Source organism: Myotis yumanensis, unplaced genomic scaffold (genome assembly GCF_028538775.1).
Source record: "Myotis yumanensis isolate MYYU_CA2020_CCGP unplaced genomic scaffold, mMyoYum1.0.hap1 SCAF_2, whole genome shotgun sequence".
Classification (NCBI taxonomy): Eukaryota; Metazoa; Chordata; class Mammalia; order Chiroptera; family Vespertilionidae; genus Myotis; species Myotis yumanensis.
In genome coordinates, this window is record NW_027223753.1 from 55,318,917 (window position 1) to 55,331,344 (window position 12,428).

The 12,428-nt window shown below is 43.6% G+C and overlaps 1 protein-coding gene across 2 annotated transcripts in view; it reads right to left on the minus strand.

Moving 5' to 3' along the window:
* SLC44A5 (solute carrier family 44 member 5) overlaps nt 1–11,905 on the minus strand; it is a 363,213-nt gene extending 351,308 nt beyond the window's left edge. For both annotated transcript variants that reach the window (XM_070403383.1, XM_070403382.1), the window contains exons 1-2: nt 11,776–11,905; nt 10,642–10,733 (exon numbers count right to left, since the gene is read on the minus strand). The gene's annotated coding sequence lies outside the window, so the exon portion shown is untranslated. The remainder of the gene's footprint in view (nt 1–10,641; nt 10,734–11,775) is intronic.
* Between the last annotated feature and the right edge of the window lie 523 nt (nt 11,906–12,428).

Sequence of the window (12,428 nt, forward strand, 5' to 3'; positions counted from 1 at the left end):
AAACTGTTGGGCTCTGGCAATACAAAACTCAATAAATCATAGCCCTTGCTATTATGAAAATTAATACATACATGGAAAGCATTAATGTGATTAATCAATGATGAAATAGAGTAATAAGTACTAATAGAGAAAAAGAAAAATTGCTTTAAGATACAAACATAAAGGGAATTTAGGGCACAATAAGAAATTTAATTTAAACTTGACTTTGTAAGTGATTAGGAACCTTGGAAAGCTTCAAGCAAGGAAGCAGAATATCTAGACCAGTGATGGCGAACCTTTTGAGCTCGGTGTGTCAGTATTTTCAAAAACCCTAACTTAACTCTGGTGCCATGTCACATATAGAAATTTTTTGATATTTGCAACCATAGTAAAACAAAGACTTATATTTTTGATACTTATTTTATATATTTAAATGCCATTTAACAAAGAAAAATCAACCAAAAAAATGAGTTCGCGTGTCACCTCTAACACATGTGTCATAGGTTCACCATCGCTGATCTAGACCTATGTTTGAGAAAAATAACTCTAGCTGCAATGTGAAAACTGCATTAGAGGAGGGGAGAATTTTGTGGTTATTATAGTATACAAGGGACAAGAGAGGTTTCAGACCTAAAGTAACACATAGGAAATAGGGATGGAGAGGAAACATGCTGGAGAGCAACACTGGCAGTGCCTATTAACTGATTAAGTGAGGTTGTAAGGGAGAGGAGTGAATCAATGAGGATAACAAGGTTTCTAGCCTTGGATGACTTCCTAGATAATGGTAGTATCCTATATAATAAAGAGGTGATGTGCAAATTAACCCTCATGCCCTCACAAGATGGCTGTCTATGACCAGGCTGGCGAGGGGTTAGTGAGGGACGACCAAACGACTGAACAGCAGGCTGCGTGGGGCGACCACGCCGGTGGGAGGGGCCGTGAGGGGTGACCAGGCCAGCCGTGGGGGCAGTTGCGGGCAACCAGGCCAGCAGGGGCGGCAGTTGGGGGCGACCAGGCCGACAGGGGGGCAGTAAGAGGCGACCAGGCTGGCAGTGGAAGGCAGTTAGGGGCGACCAGGCTGGTGGGGGGGGTGCAGTTGGGGGAATCCAGGCTGGGGGGGGGGGGGCAGTTGGGGACAATTAAGCCGGGGGGGGGGGGCAGTGAGGGGCAACTAGGTCGGCGGGGTGGGGGCAGTTGGGACCAACCAGGCCAGCAGAGGGGGCAGTTGGGGGAGACCTCGCCGGCAGCAGGGGGTAGTTAGGAGCAACCAGGCCAGCAGCGGGGGCAGTTAGGGACAATCAGGCCAGCACGCAGAGGTAGTGAGGGGTGCTCAGGCCAGCAGGAGGGGCAGTTAGGGGTGACCAGGCAGGCAGGCAGGTGAGCAATTAGGAGCCAGCGGTCCAGGATCGTGAGAGGGATGTCCGACTGCCGGTTTAGGCCCAATCCCGGGAATCGGGAGTAAATCGGCAGTCGGACATCCCCCGAGGGGTCCTGGATTGGACAAGGTGCAGGCTGGGCTGAGGTGACCTCCCCGCCCCCCCCCCCCCCCCCCCCGCACGAATTTCGTGCACCAGCCTCTAGTTCATCAATAGGACTATAGAAAAGAAAATCATGCTTAGAGGAGAAGGTACATAAACACTTAGGGGTGTTTAGATTGAGGCATTTATGGTGTATCTAGGCAGGTATTTGAAGTAAAGTCCAGAGTTTAGAAGAGCAATATGTATTTAAAACTTATCAGTACTGGCTAAAACTGAGAGAGTGGATAAGACTGATAAAAAAATATATTTTGGTGGGGAAATTTATAAGAATGAAAACATAACAATGCAGTTAGGCATGCTTTTAAATAAACAAGCTATGAGATCCCACTGAATTAGTTTTCCCCAAAAAGACATTAGAATAGTGCTTGGCACTTTTATTCAAGACATATTCCTATATTGTCTACTCATAATTCAGCCTAAGTAGTTGATATTGTTTGACCAAATTATTTTTTTTGCATGTTTCTCTTTTATTAGTGTAGATAAATCATTAAAATAAGTCTCTTTAAGTTCAGAAATAAGATTAGAACACCTACCATCATTACTTTAATATTAAAATGGCACTACCCGCCGAAACCGGTTTGGCTCAGTGGATAGAGCGTTGGCCTGCGGACTGAAGGGTCCCGGGTTCGATTCCGGTCAAGGGCATGTACCTGGGTTGCGGGCACATCCCCAGTGGGAGATGTGCAGGAGGCAGCTGGTCGATGTTTCTCTCTCATCGATGTTTCTAACTCTCTATCTCTCTCCCTTCCTCTCTGTAAAAAATCAATAAAATATTAAAAAAAAAAAAAAAAAAAAAAAAATGGCACTACCCAAATAAACCATTAAGAAAAGAGAAAGGGAAACCAAGATGGCGGCATAGGTAAACACTGGAAATTGCTGCCTCCCACAACAAATTCAAAAATACAACTAAAAGACAAAACGGACATCATCCAGAACCACAGGAAGGCTGGCTGAGTGGAAATTCTACAACTAGACGGAAAGAGAAAAGCACACTGAGACTCAGAGGAGCTGCGGAAGTGCAGAGGTACGGAAGCGCACGTGGCAGGGGCTGGTGACTGAGGACGCGGCTGTCTTTTTGAATCGGGAGGGAGTCACAAGCCCCCGACTGCTCTGAACTCCAGTTCCGGGTGAGTCTCTGGGGACCCAGACTCATACAGGGAGAGACTGGACTGTCTGGCAGCAGGCAGAACTCGGAACTCGAGGGCGGCTTTCTCTCAGGGGTGCTTGCAGCGATTACCAGGACACTGAGACGCGGGGCCCCTTTGACCAAATTATTATATACATTCTTGACATTCATTCTTATAATATTTACTATAATCCTATCTAATAATAGACAAACATGGTAATTAACTGTACCTCCGACATGCTTCTCATTGGCTAATCAGGGCAATATGCAAATTAACTGCCAACCAAGATGGCGGCCGGCAGCCAAGCAGCTGAAGCGAACAGGAGGCTTGCTTGCTCCAGTGATGGAGGAAGCCAAGGCTCCCCGCCTGCCACCGCCCAGCTCTGAGATGCACTCTAAGCAACTATGTTGCAATTATAGAAGCTAAACAATCCCCAGAAACCTGATTTCAGCAGCTGAGGTCTAAGAGCTGGAGCCAAGCCTCAGAGCTAAAGCCAACTCTCAGCTCCAGTGACAGCCATAGAAGGTAAATAAATCCCAGAATAAAAAAAGAAAAGAAAAAAAGGAGAGGTTGGGAGCTTCAGTCGCCCACCAGCCTGAAAACGGCCCTCAGCCCCTCACCTAGACTGGTCAGGCACCCCAGTGGGGATCTCCACCTTGAAGGGGATGTGACCAGCTGCAAACAGCCATCAATCCCTCATCCAGGCTGGCCAGGCACCCAAGCGGGACCCCCACCCTGATCCGGGACACCCTTCAGGGCAAACCAGCAGGCCCCCACCCGTGCCCCAGGCCTCTATCCTATATAGTAACAGGGTAATATGCAAACTGACCCTAACAGCAGAAGGACTGGGAATGACTGGTCACTATGACACACAATGACCACCAGAGGGCAGACGCTCAATGCAGGAGCTGCCCTCTGGTGGTCAGGGCGCTCTCACATTGGAGGAGCTCTGCTCAGCCACAAGCCAGGCTGATGTCTGCCAGTACAGCAGTGGTGGTGGGAGCCTCTCCTGCCTCCTCAGCAGCGCTAAGGATGTCTGACTGCAGTTTAGGCCTGCTCCCTGCTGGCAAGTGGACATCCCCCGAGGGCTGCCAGGCTGCTGGGCTGCCAGAGGGATGTCTGATTGCCATCTTAGGCCCAATCCCCCGGGGAGCGGGCCTAAGCCAGCAGGTGGTCATCCCCTGAGGGGTCCCAGACTGCGAGAGGGCACAGGCCGGGCTGAGGGACCCCCCGCCCCCCTGAGTGCACAAATTTTTGTGCACTGGGCCTCTAGTCTACATAATAAAAGGCTAATATGCAAAGTGTCCCCTCGGGAGTTTGATCATGAGACTGGGAGTTCTATTGCTTGCTATGACGTGTGCTGACCACCAGGGGGTGGTGCGGAACATGGAAGGCTACTAGCAACAGCAGCGGGTCCCTGAGGGAGCGAGGGAGGAAGAGGCGGGGAGGCGGGAACCTGATTGGCCCTAATGGCCTGCCAGGCCTAGGGACCCTACCCGTGCATTGCACTTGGCCTCTAGTTGTATAATAATAGCTAAAACTTATATAGAAATTATTCTATTAACTCACTTAATTCTCACAACATCCCTATGAGGTAAATATGATTTTTTTAAAAAGTCTACCCTAGCCAGTTTTGCTCAGGGGATACAGTGTCAGCCCGCAGACCAAAGGGTCCCGGGTTTGATTCTGGTCAAGGGCACATGCTCAGGTTGCAGGCTCGATCCCCAGGGTGGGGTGTGCAGGAGGCAGCGATCAATGAATCTCTCTCATCGCTGATGTTTCTATCTCTCTCCCTCTCCCTTCCTCTCTGAAATCAATACAAATATATTTAAAAAACATTAAAACAAAATGAAATAAACCCTTCAGACAAGCAGGAAAATGTCAGAATTCTACCCTGAGGATTTATGGTGAGGGAAATGGTACAGACTAAACAAAACTAAGGTGGAAAACAAATAACTCAGAGGCCCTTCCATGGGAGATGGATGCAGAAAGGCATTTGCCATTCTTATATAATAACACACCTTACCGTGAGTATTCCCCACAATCTAAACTCTGTACCAAAAGATGTGATTGTGTTGTAGGAATCCATCATAAGCACATTGCCTACCTTAGCATTTCTCTGGACCCTATAGCTAAGAATTATTCACCTTGTTTACATGCTATAGCAGAGGCACCTAATCTAGTTGAACCCTAAAGGCATTGTTCTAGATCTACCTATCTCCCTAGGGGTCCCTCATGTGGTAGAAACCTTTTCACTCCAAAACAATACTCAACTATTCTTAGCCAGCCATATTACTGCTTTAAAATTATTTTTTTGTCTGCTTCCCTCAAAACTGTCAAATGCTGTTAAATCTAAATCCAGTTACCTATTTTTCCTACCTGGTAAAGGTAAACTCGATGACTAATAGTTATTCAGAATCTAAGGATGCAATGTCCTGACTCTCCTGGTGCTTCCCCAGACAATGATATACTTTTGGTGATGGCTCATAACTTAGAATTAATAAAATACATGTTATGCTGGGTATACTATACCTTCTAAACATTATGTGATTGAAATCTTTATACAATAGCTCATTCTGCTCAGATAGCTGAATTGGTAGCTATAACACAAGTATGCCAACTTATTAAAGGTGTAAACTTAACATTTATGCTAATAAATATGCCTTCACATTATTTATGATTCTGGTAAACCCTTGAAACAAACTCAGAAACCCTATTCAAAAAAAAAAAATTAATTAATGAGTTACTAGAGTCAATTCAATATCTGAATGGAATCTCAGTTGTGAAGGTTGACGCTTGAAAGATAATTTTTTAAGAAAAAGGAAATAACTCAAGATACTACTCTGCAAAATCAACACCTCATACTGATTTATCCACTATTAGCATCTCAAAGATAATTGCCCAATCTGATTTAAATAACTCAGGAGAATTTCATCAAAGAAAACAATTACTCTATCACTATATAAAAGAGAAAGATAGTGGTTAGCTCAAAACTATCTCATGCATGGCAAGATAAACTTTGACATTTCAAAGAAGACAACTTGGTGGTAACTAAGTCAACAATCAGAACATCTGTTAAAAGCAGGACAGACTGGACAAAATATTACAAACATCAGTGAGAATATACCTGACAGGCTCAACCAGTGACAAAGCCTTGTTTTAATTCTAATTATAACTAAAGAAACATGTATAAAGGTAAGATAAAACTCTGAATATCACAAGAATCATCTAAACATTTAGAAATGGATAGCACCCAAGTTCCTAAATTAAAACTTTAATTATATTTTAGAAATAATATGGAATTTTCTGGTTGTTTTATATTTTCCCTTGTCAAAAGATTAATCCTATAGGAGAGAGACCAAGATTGCGGCATAGGTAAACACCTGAGATTGCTGCTGCAAACAACCACTTCAAAAATACAACTAAAAGATGGAACGGACATCACCCAGAACCACAGGAAGGCTGGCTGAGGACAGACTCTTCAACTAGAAGGAAAGAGAACAGCATACCGAGGCTCAGAAGAGGCGCAGTGTGGAAAATTTAAAGGTGCGAAGGTGCGCTCGAAAAGCAGGCTGGTGGCTGAGTGCGCAGTTGTCGTTTTCAATCAGGAGGGAATCTCAGACTCTGAGCTCCAGATCCGGGCAAGTCTCTAGGGACTCAGACTCAAACAGGAGAAGCGGGATTGTCTAGCATGAGTTGAAACGTGAGGGCAGCTTTCTCTCCGAGATTTGCAGCCTTTGCCGGGGTTCTGAGAAGCAGAGCCTCTGGGAACAGGACTGAGAGCAGCCATAACTGCTCCCTCTGCCCGCCCTGTTGATCCCACCCCGCCCAAGCCCTGTGCAGAGCCATTTGCCGGATCGCCTCCGGCAAAGGCTAGATTAGGACCTCCCCAGAGGACAGAAGTTTTCCACACAGCTGATTCTCACAGCCAGTCGGCCTGGTGGTCAAATCCCTCTAATATTAACTAGAACAAGACTGCGCACAAAGACCACAAGGGAGTGCACCAAGAAAGCATAAAAGATGCGGAGGCAAAAAAACATGACAGAAATGGAGGATATGGAGCTAAAAAACGCAATTTTGAGGGCTTGCAATAATGTGCTAGAAGCAGCCAATAAACTTGATGAGAGACTCGCGAAAACTAATGAGACCCTCGATGCTATGATAAAGAAGCAACTAGAAATTAAGCATACACGGACTGAAATAAAGAATATTATACAGAAACCCAATAGCAGACCAGAGGAGCACAAGAATCAAGTCAAAGATTTGCAATGCGAAGAAGCAAAAAACACCCAACCGGAAGAGCAAAATGAAAAAAGAATCCGAAAATACGAAGATAGTGTAAGGAGCCTCTGGGACAGCTTCAAGCGTACAAACACCAGAATAATAGGGGTGCCAGAAGATGAGAGACAGCAAGATATTGAAAACCTATTTGAAGAAATAATGGCAGAAAACTTCCCCCACCTGGTGAAAGAAATGGACTTACAGGTCCAAGAAGCGCAGAGAACCCCAAACAAAAGGAATCCAAAGAGGACCACACCAAGACACATCATAATTAAAATGCCAAGAGCAAAAGACAAAGAGAGAATCTTAAAAGCAACAAGAGAAAGAGACTCAATTACCTACAAGGGAATACCCATACGACTGTCAGCTGATTTCTCAACAGAAACTTTGCAGGCCAGAAGGAATGGCAAGAAATATTCAAAGTGATGAATACCAAGAACCTACAACCAAGATTACTTTATCCAGCAAAGCTATCATTCAGAATTGAAGGTCAGATAAAGAGCTTCACAGATAAGGAAAAGCTAAAGGAGTTCATCACCACTAAACCAGTATTATACGAAATGCTGAATGGTATCCTTTAAGAAGAGGAAGAAGAAAAAGGTAAAGATACAAATTGTGAACAACAAACATGCATCTATCAACAAGTGAATCTAAGAATCAAGTGAATAAATAATCTGATGTACAGAATGAACTGGTGATTATAATGAATCAGGGACATAGAAAGGGAATGGACTGACTATTCTTGGGGGGGAAAGGGGAATGGGAGATGCGGGAAGAGACTGGACAAAAATCGTGCACCTATGGATGAGGACAGTGGGTGGGGAGTGAGGGCGGAGGGTGGGGCGGGAACTGGGAGGAAGGGAGTTATGGGGGGGGGAAAAAAAGAGGCACAAATGTAATCTGAACAATAAAGATTTAATTTTAAAAAAAAGGAATTATTAAAAAAAATCAATAAAGTATATTTTTTTTTAAAAAGAAAAAAAAAGATTAATCCTATAATTGTTGCAATAAAAACATTTATGGGTTTTATGTTCCTCACATGGGGAATACATTCAATACCCTGTAGAAATAGAGAAACTGACTTTACAGGTGAAATACTTAACGCTCTTTCTTTAAAACAGGAACTTATTTCTCTATGTAATTCCCCAAGCTCTGGGAAGATAAAACAAACTGATGTTATATTAAAATCAAAACTTCAAATTTTCATCAGAATTTAATGTCCAATATAACACTCTAAATTGTCAGATACTGTTAAAAGCCAATATCATATACGTAGTTATATACCCAATGGATGCAAGCTGCACATTCCAAAAGATACCATGATATACATGATATACAATATGGAGACTGAATACAATAGAAAGATACCAATAACTCAACATTAGAAACATGTTGGGGGAAAAAATCATCAAGGTACTTTTAACCAGAAATACTATTCCTTAAAATGGAGAAGACACCTTTGAATTCATGCTTTCAGGTGTACATGAGCTAAGAATCCTATACACTAAATTTCTATTCCCATTGAAAATCTAACCTCGAAGCCCACTAAAAAGTTTCCAAAAAGAAATGACTTCTACAAGTAGATAGCAACCCCAGGGACCCAAAAAAGACTACATCAGATATAGACAGCTTCTTCCTACAACTTTACATATCAAGATGTATATTAGCATTCTCCAGAGAAACAGAATCATAAATATATATATATAACTTTATATATATATAATTTCATATATATTTTTATATGAGAGAGAAGTTATAAGGAATTGGCTCACATGATTATGGAGGCTGAGAAGTCCCATGATCTGCAAGCTGGAAACCCAGAAAAGTCGTATAATTCAGCCTGAGTCTGAAAGCCTGAGAACCAGCGTAGCCAATGTGGTAAATCTCAGTGCAAGAGCAGAAGATGATGAATGAAATGTTCCAGCTCCAGTGATGAAACAGAAAAAAAGGACCAAATTCCTCCTTTCTCTGCCTTTTTTTCAATTAAGGCCCTCAATGAATGGGATAAGTCCCACCCATATCGAGGAGGGCAATCTACTTTATTGAGTCTACTACTAATGTAATTGCTAATCTCATCTAAAAACACCTCTATAGATACACCCAGAAATAATGTGTAATCAGGGCATCCTGTGGCCAGTCCAATTGACAAAAATAACCATCACAGGATAGACAATTTTATTGCAGTCCAGAGGACCATTTTATTAGTCACACTCTCCATAATGACTTATTGGTCAACAATGGATCACATATGTGACAGTGGTTCATCTATACTAATAATAGAGGAATATGCAAATTGTCCAGTACACCATCACAGTAACAGTAACAACCCGAACAGCAGCCTACATGGGGCGACAAAGCCTGCAGGGGGGTTAGTGAGGGACGACCAAACAACTGAACAGCAGGCTGCATGGGGCGACAAGGCCAGCAGGGGGTTTAGTGAGGGATGATAAATGACTGAACAGCACACTGCATGAGGCGATCAGGCTGGCAGGGGGGGCAGTTGGAGACGATCAGGCCAGCGGGGGAAGCAGTTGGGGGTGACCAGGCCAGCAGAGGGCAGTTGGGGGTGACCAGGCCAACAGGGGAGGCAGTAAGGGATGACCAGGCCAGCGGGGGGGGGGGGGGGGGGGGGGGGTGTGTGTTAGGGGAGACCAGGCCAATGGAGAGAGGCAGTTGGGGGTGACCAGGCCGGCAGGGGGGGGCAGTTAGGATCAATCAGGCCAGCAGGCAGAGGAGGTTAGTGGTGATCAGGCTGACAGGTGGGGCAGTTAGGGGCGGTCAGGCAGGCAGGCAGGTGAGCAGTTAGGAGCCAGCGGTCCTGGATTGTGAGAGGGTGCAGGCTGGGCTGAGGGGACCCCCTCCCCATGCACAAATTTTGTGTACTGGGCCTCTAGTAAGATTATAATAGAGTTGAATTTCCTGTAAGAAATGGAAGGATATGTGGGTAATGACGTTTTTGGGTTGTTTTTTTTTTCTCTAATAGGAGCAATATCTGTGGGGCTTAGTAATACTTTGACTCTCACTCACAGGACCTCAGTTTTAAGTGTACAGATTACATCCCAGTCAGTCAGCTACTGACCTGTTTCAGCACAGAGGAGCCTGTCCCTCCTGCACTACTTTTTCAGAGGTGATACAGCCCTCCCAGATCTACCTTGATGGTCTTCAAAGCAGATTGCTGTAAATTCTTTGTTGAGGACCTAAGATCCTGTACAACAAGCATGTCAAACTTGTGGCCAGTGGGCTGCATGCCTCGTTTAAATACAGGTCAACCACAGAAGCTACCTTAGCAGGTATTATGTGCCATTGCCACCTTAATAAAAGGTTTCTATGATAGTGTGGAGCAGCCTGTTCCTGTGCTTTGGAAATATTTTCAGGTTGCAATATGTAAAGTATAGGTTTTATTTCTTCAATCACTTCAATGTCAGAGAGAGCCCTTTGTGCCAGATGGGGTTAACGGAACCAAAACCAAATTTCCTAAGTCAAATAATGAGTCCTCAGTTCTACACCCTCCATGTGTAAAACACCAGCTTTTTTTGATGAATACCACAAAGTTCCTTAATCTGACCACTGTTCAAAGGTGCAGTAGCCAAAACCACATTGCCATGATGAAGCCCTATATTCTTTTCCCTCTCCATCTTTACTTCTTATTACTACTGATCCTCAGGCCCCCTTTCACTCCCTCCTCTCAGTCACTATTATGGTGATTTATGCCTTACCCAGCCAGTTTCTCCTCAATATTTTCAATCAATCCAGACCACATTCTTGTTCATACAGCAGCACTGACAGCTTCGATGTTCTACTTCTGACCCTGTCGAAAGGAAGCAGGGAGAGGGCTCTAGGGCAGTGTTTACAAAGCCTACAGAAGTGCACAGTGATGTCCTAGGTCTTCACATTCACTCACCACTGACTCACCCAGAGAAACTTCCAGGCCTGCAAGTTCCATTCATGGTAAGTGCCCTTTACAGGTGTATCTCCTTTCATTTTTATTCTGTATTTTTACAGGGCCCTTTCTATGTTTAGATATACAAGTACTTGCCATTGTGTTACAATTGCCTACAGTATTCAATAGAGTAACACGCTGTGCAGGTTTGTAGTCTAGGAGCAATAGGCTATACCATATATATAGCTTAGGTTTGTGTATTTTATGATGTGCGCATGACAAAATTGCCTAATCATGCATTTCTCACAATGTATCCCAGTTGTTAAGTGACACATGACTGGATTTGTATGTAACACTTGTTTTATTAATACTTGCAATATTCTTTCCTTTGTGTTGGTTCAAGATACAAGACAGTTAATGTGGCCATTTTAGTCCTTTGTCTCTTTCCTTGACTACCCTCTTCCTATAAACCCCTTTGAACTCCTTAATTTGCTTTTCTCAAATAATCATAATGCCTCCAATCTTTCCAACTTTGGACTTGTCATCTGACATATCCTTCTACTAAAGAATCCAAACTAGATCTTAACTGGTCTCTAAGCTCCCCCAAATTATAGGTGCTGCTCCTGTTATCTTCCAAACCTTCAAATAAACTCAGAAGTCAGAGATTATTTTTAATCTTTATTGTTGAAATTATTGCATATGTCCCCTTTTTTCCCCACTGACCTTTCCCACCCTGTCCCTGCCCCTGACCCCAGGCCTTCACCACCCTATTTTCTGTGCCCATGGGTTATGCATATATTCATGAGTTGATTTCTTCCCTCCCTACTCCCAACGTCCCAGAACCCTTCTCTACCTTCCCTCTGAGGTTTGACAGTCTGTTTGATGCTTCTATACCTCTGGGTCTATTTTTGTTCATCAGTTTATGTTGTTCCTGAGATTCCACATATTCGTGAGATCATGTGATACTTACCTTTCTCTGACTGGCTTATTCCACTTAGCATAATGCTCTCCAGGTCCATCCATGCTGTTGCAAATGTTAAGAGTTCTTTCTTTTTTACAGCTGCATAGTATTCCACTGTATAGATGTACCACGGTTTTTTGAGACAAGCTCTGGTATAATTCTTTTTTCACAAAGCTCTATGGAAATAATTTACATGATTTATTTAAATACATTCAGAGTACATGCCCCCTGTAATTAGTACAATTAAATTTAGATAGTATTGATAATAAGCAGTTCATAACTATGTATTTTTATCTTCTTAATATATACCCCAACACTATTCTTATAAACTGTGATGGACCTTCCGTGCTCACATCAAAATGTGACAGTCACCCAGCTGGCATGGCTCAGTGGTTGAGTGTCAACCTATGAACCAGGAGGTCACAGTTTGATTGCCGGTCAGGGCACATACCTGGGTTGCAGGCTCGATCCCCAGTATGGGGCATGCAGGAGGCAGCAGACCAATGATTTTCTCTCATCACTGATGATTCTATCTTTCTCTCCCTCTCCCTTCCTCTCTGAAATCAAAAGTATATATATTTTTTAAAGTGACATAGTCATCCAGGTTTTCAAGTATTCAAAACAAACTCCCTAGCCCTAGCTGGTTTGGCTCAGTGGATAGA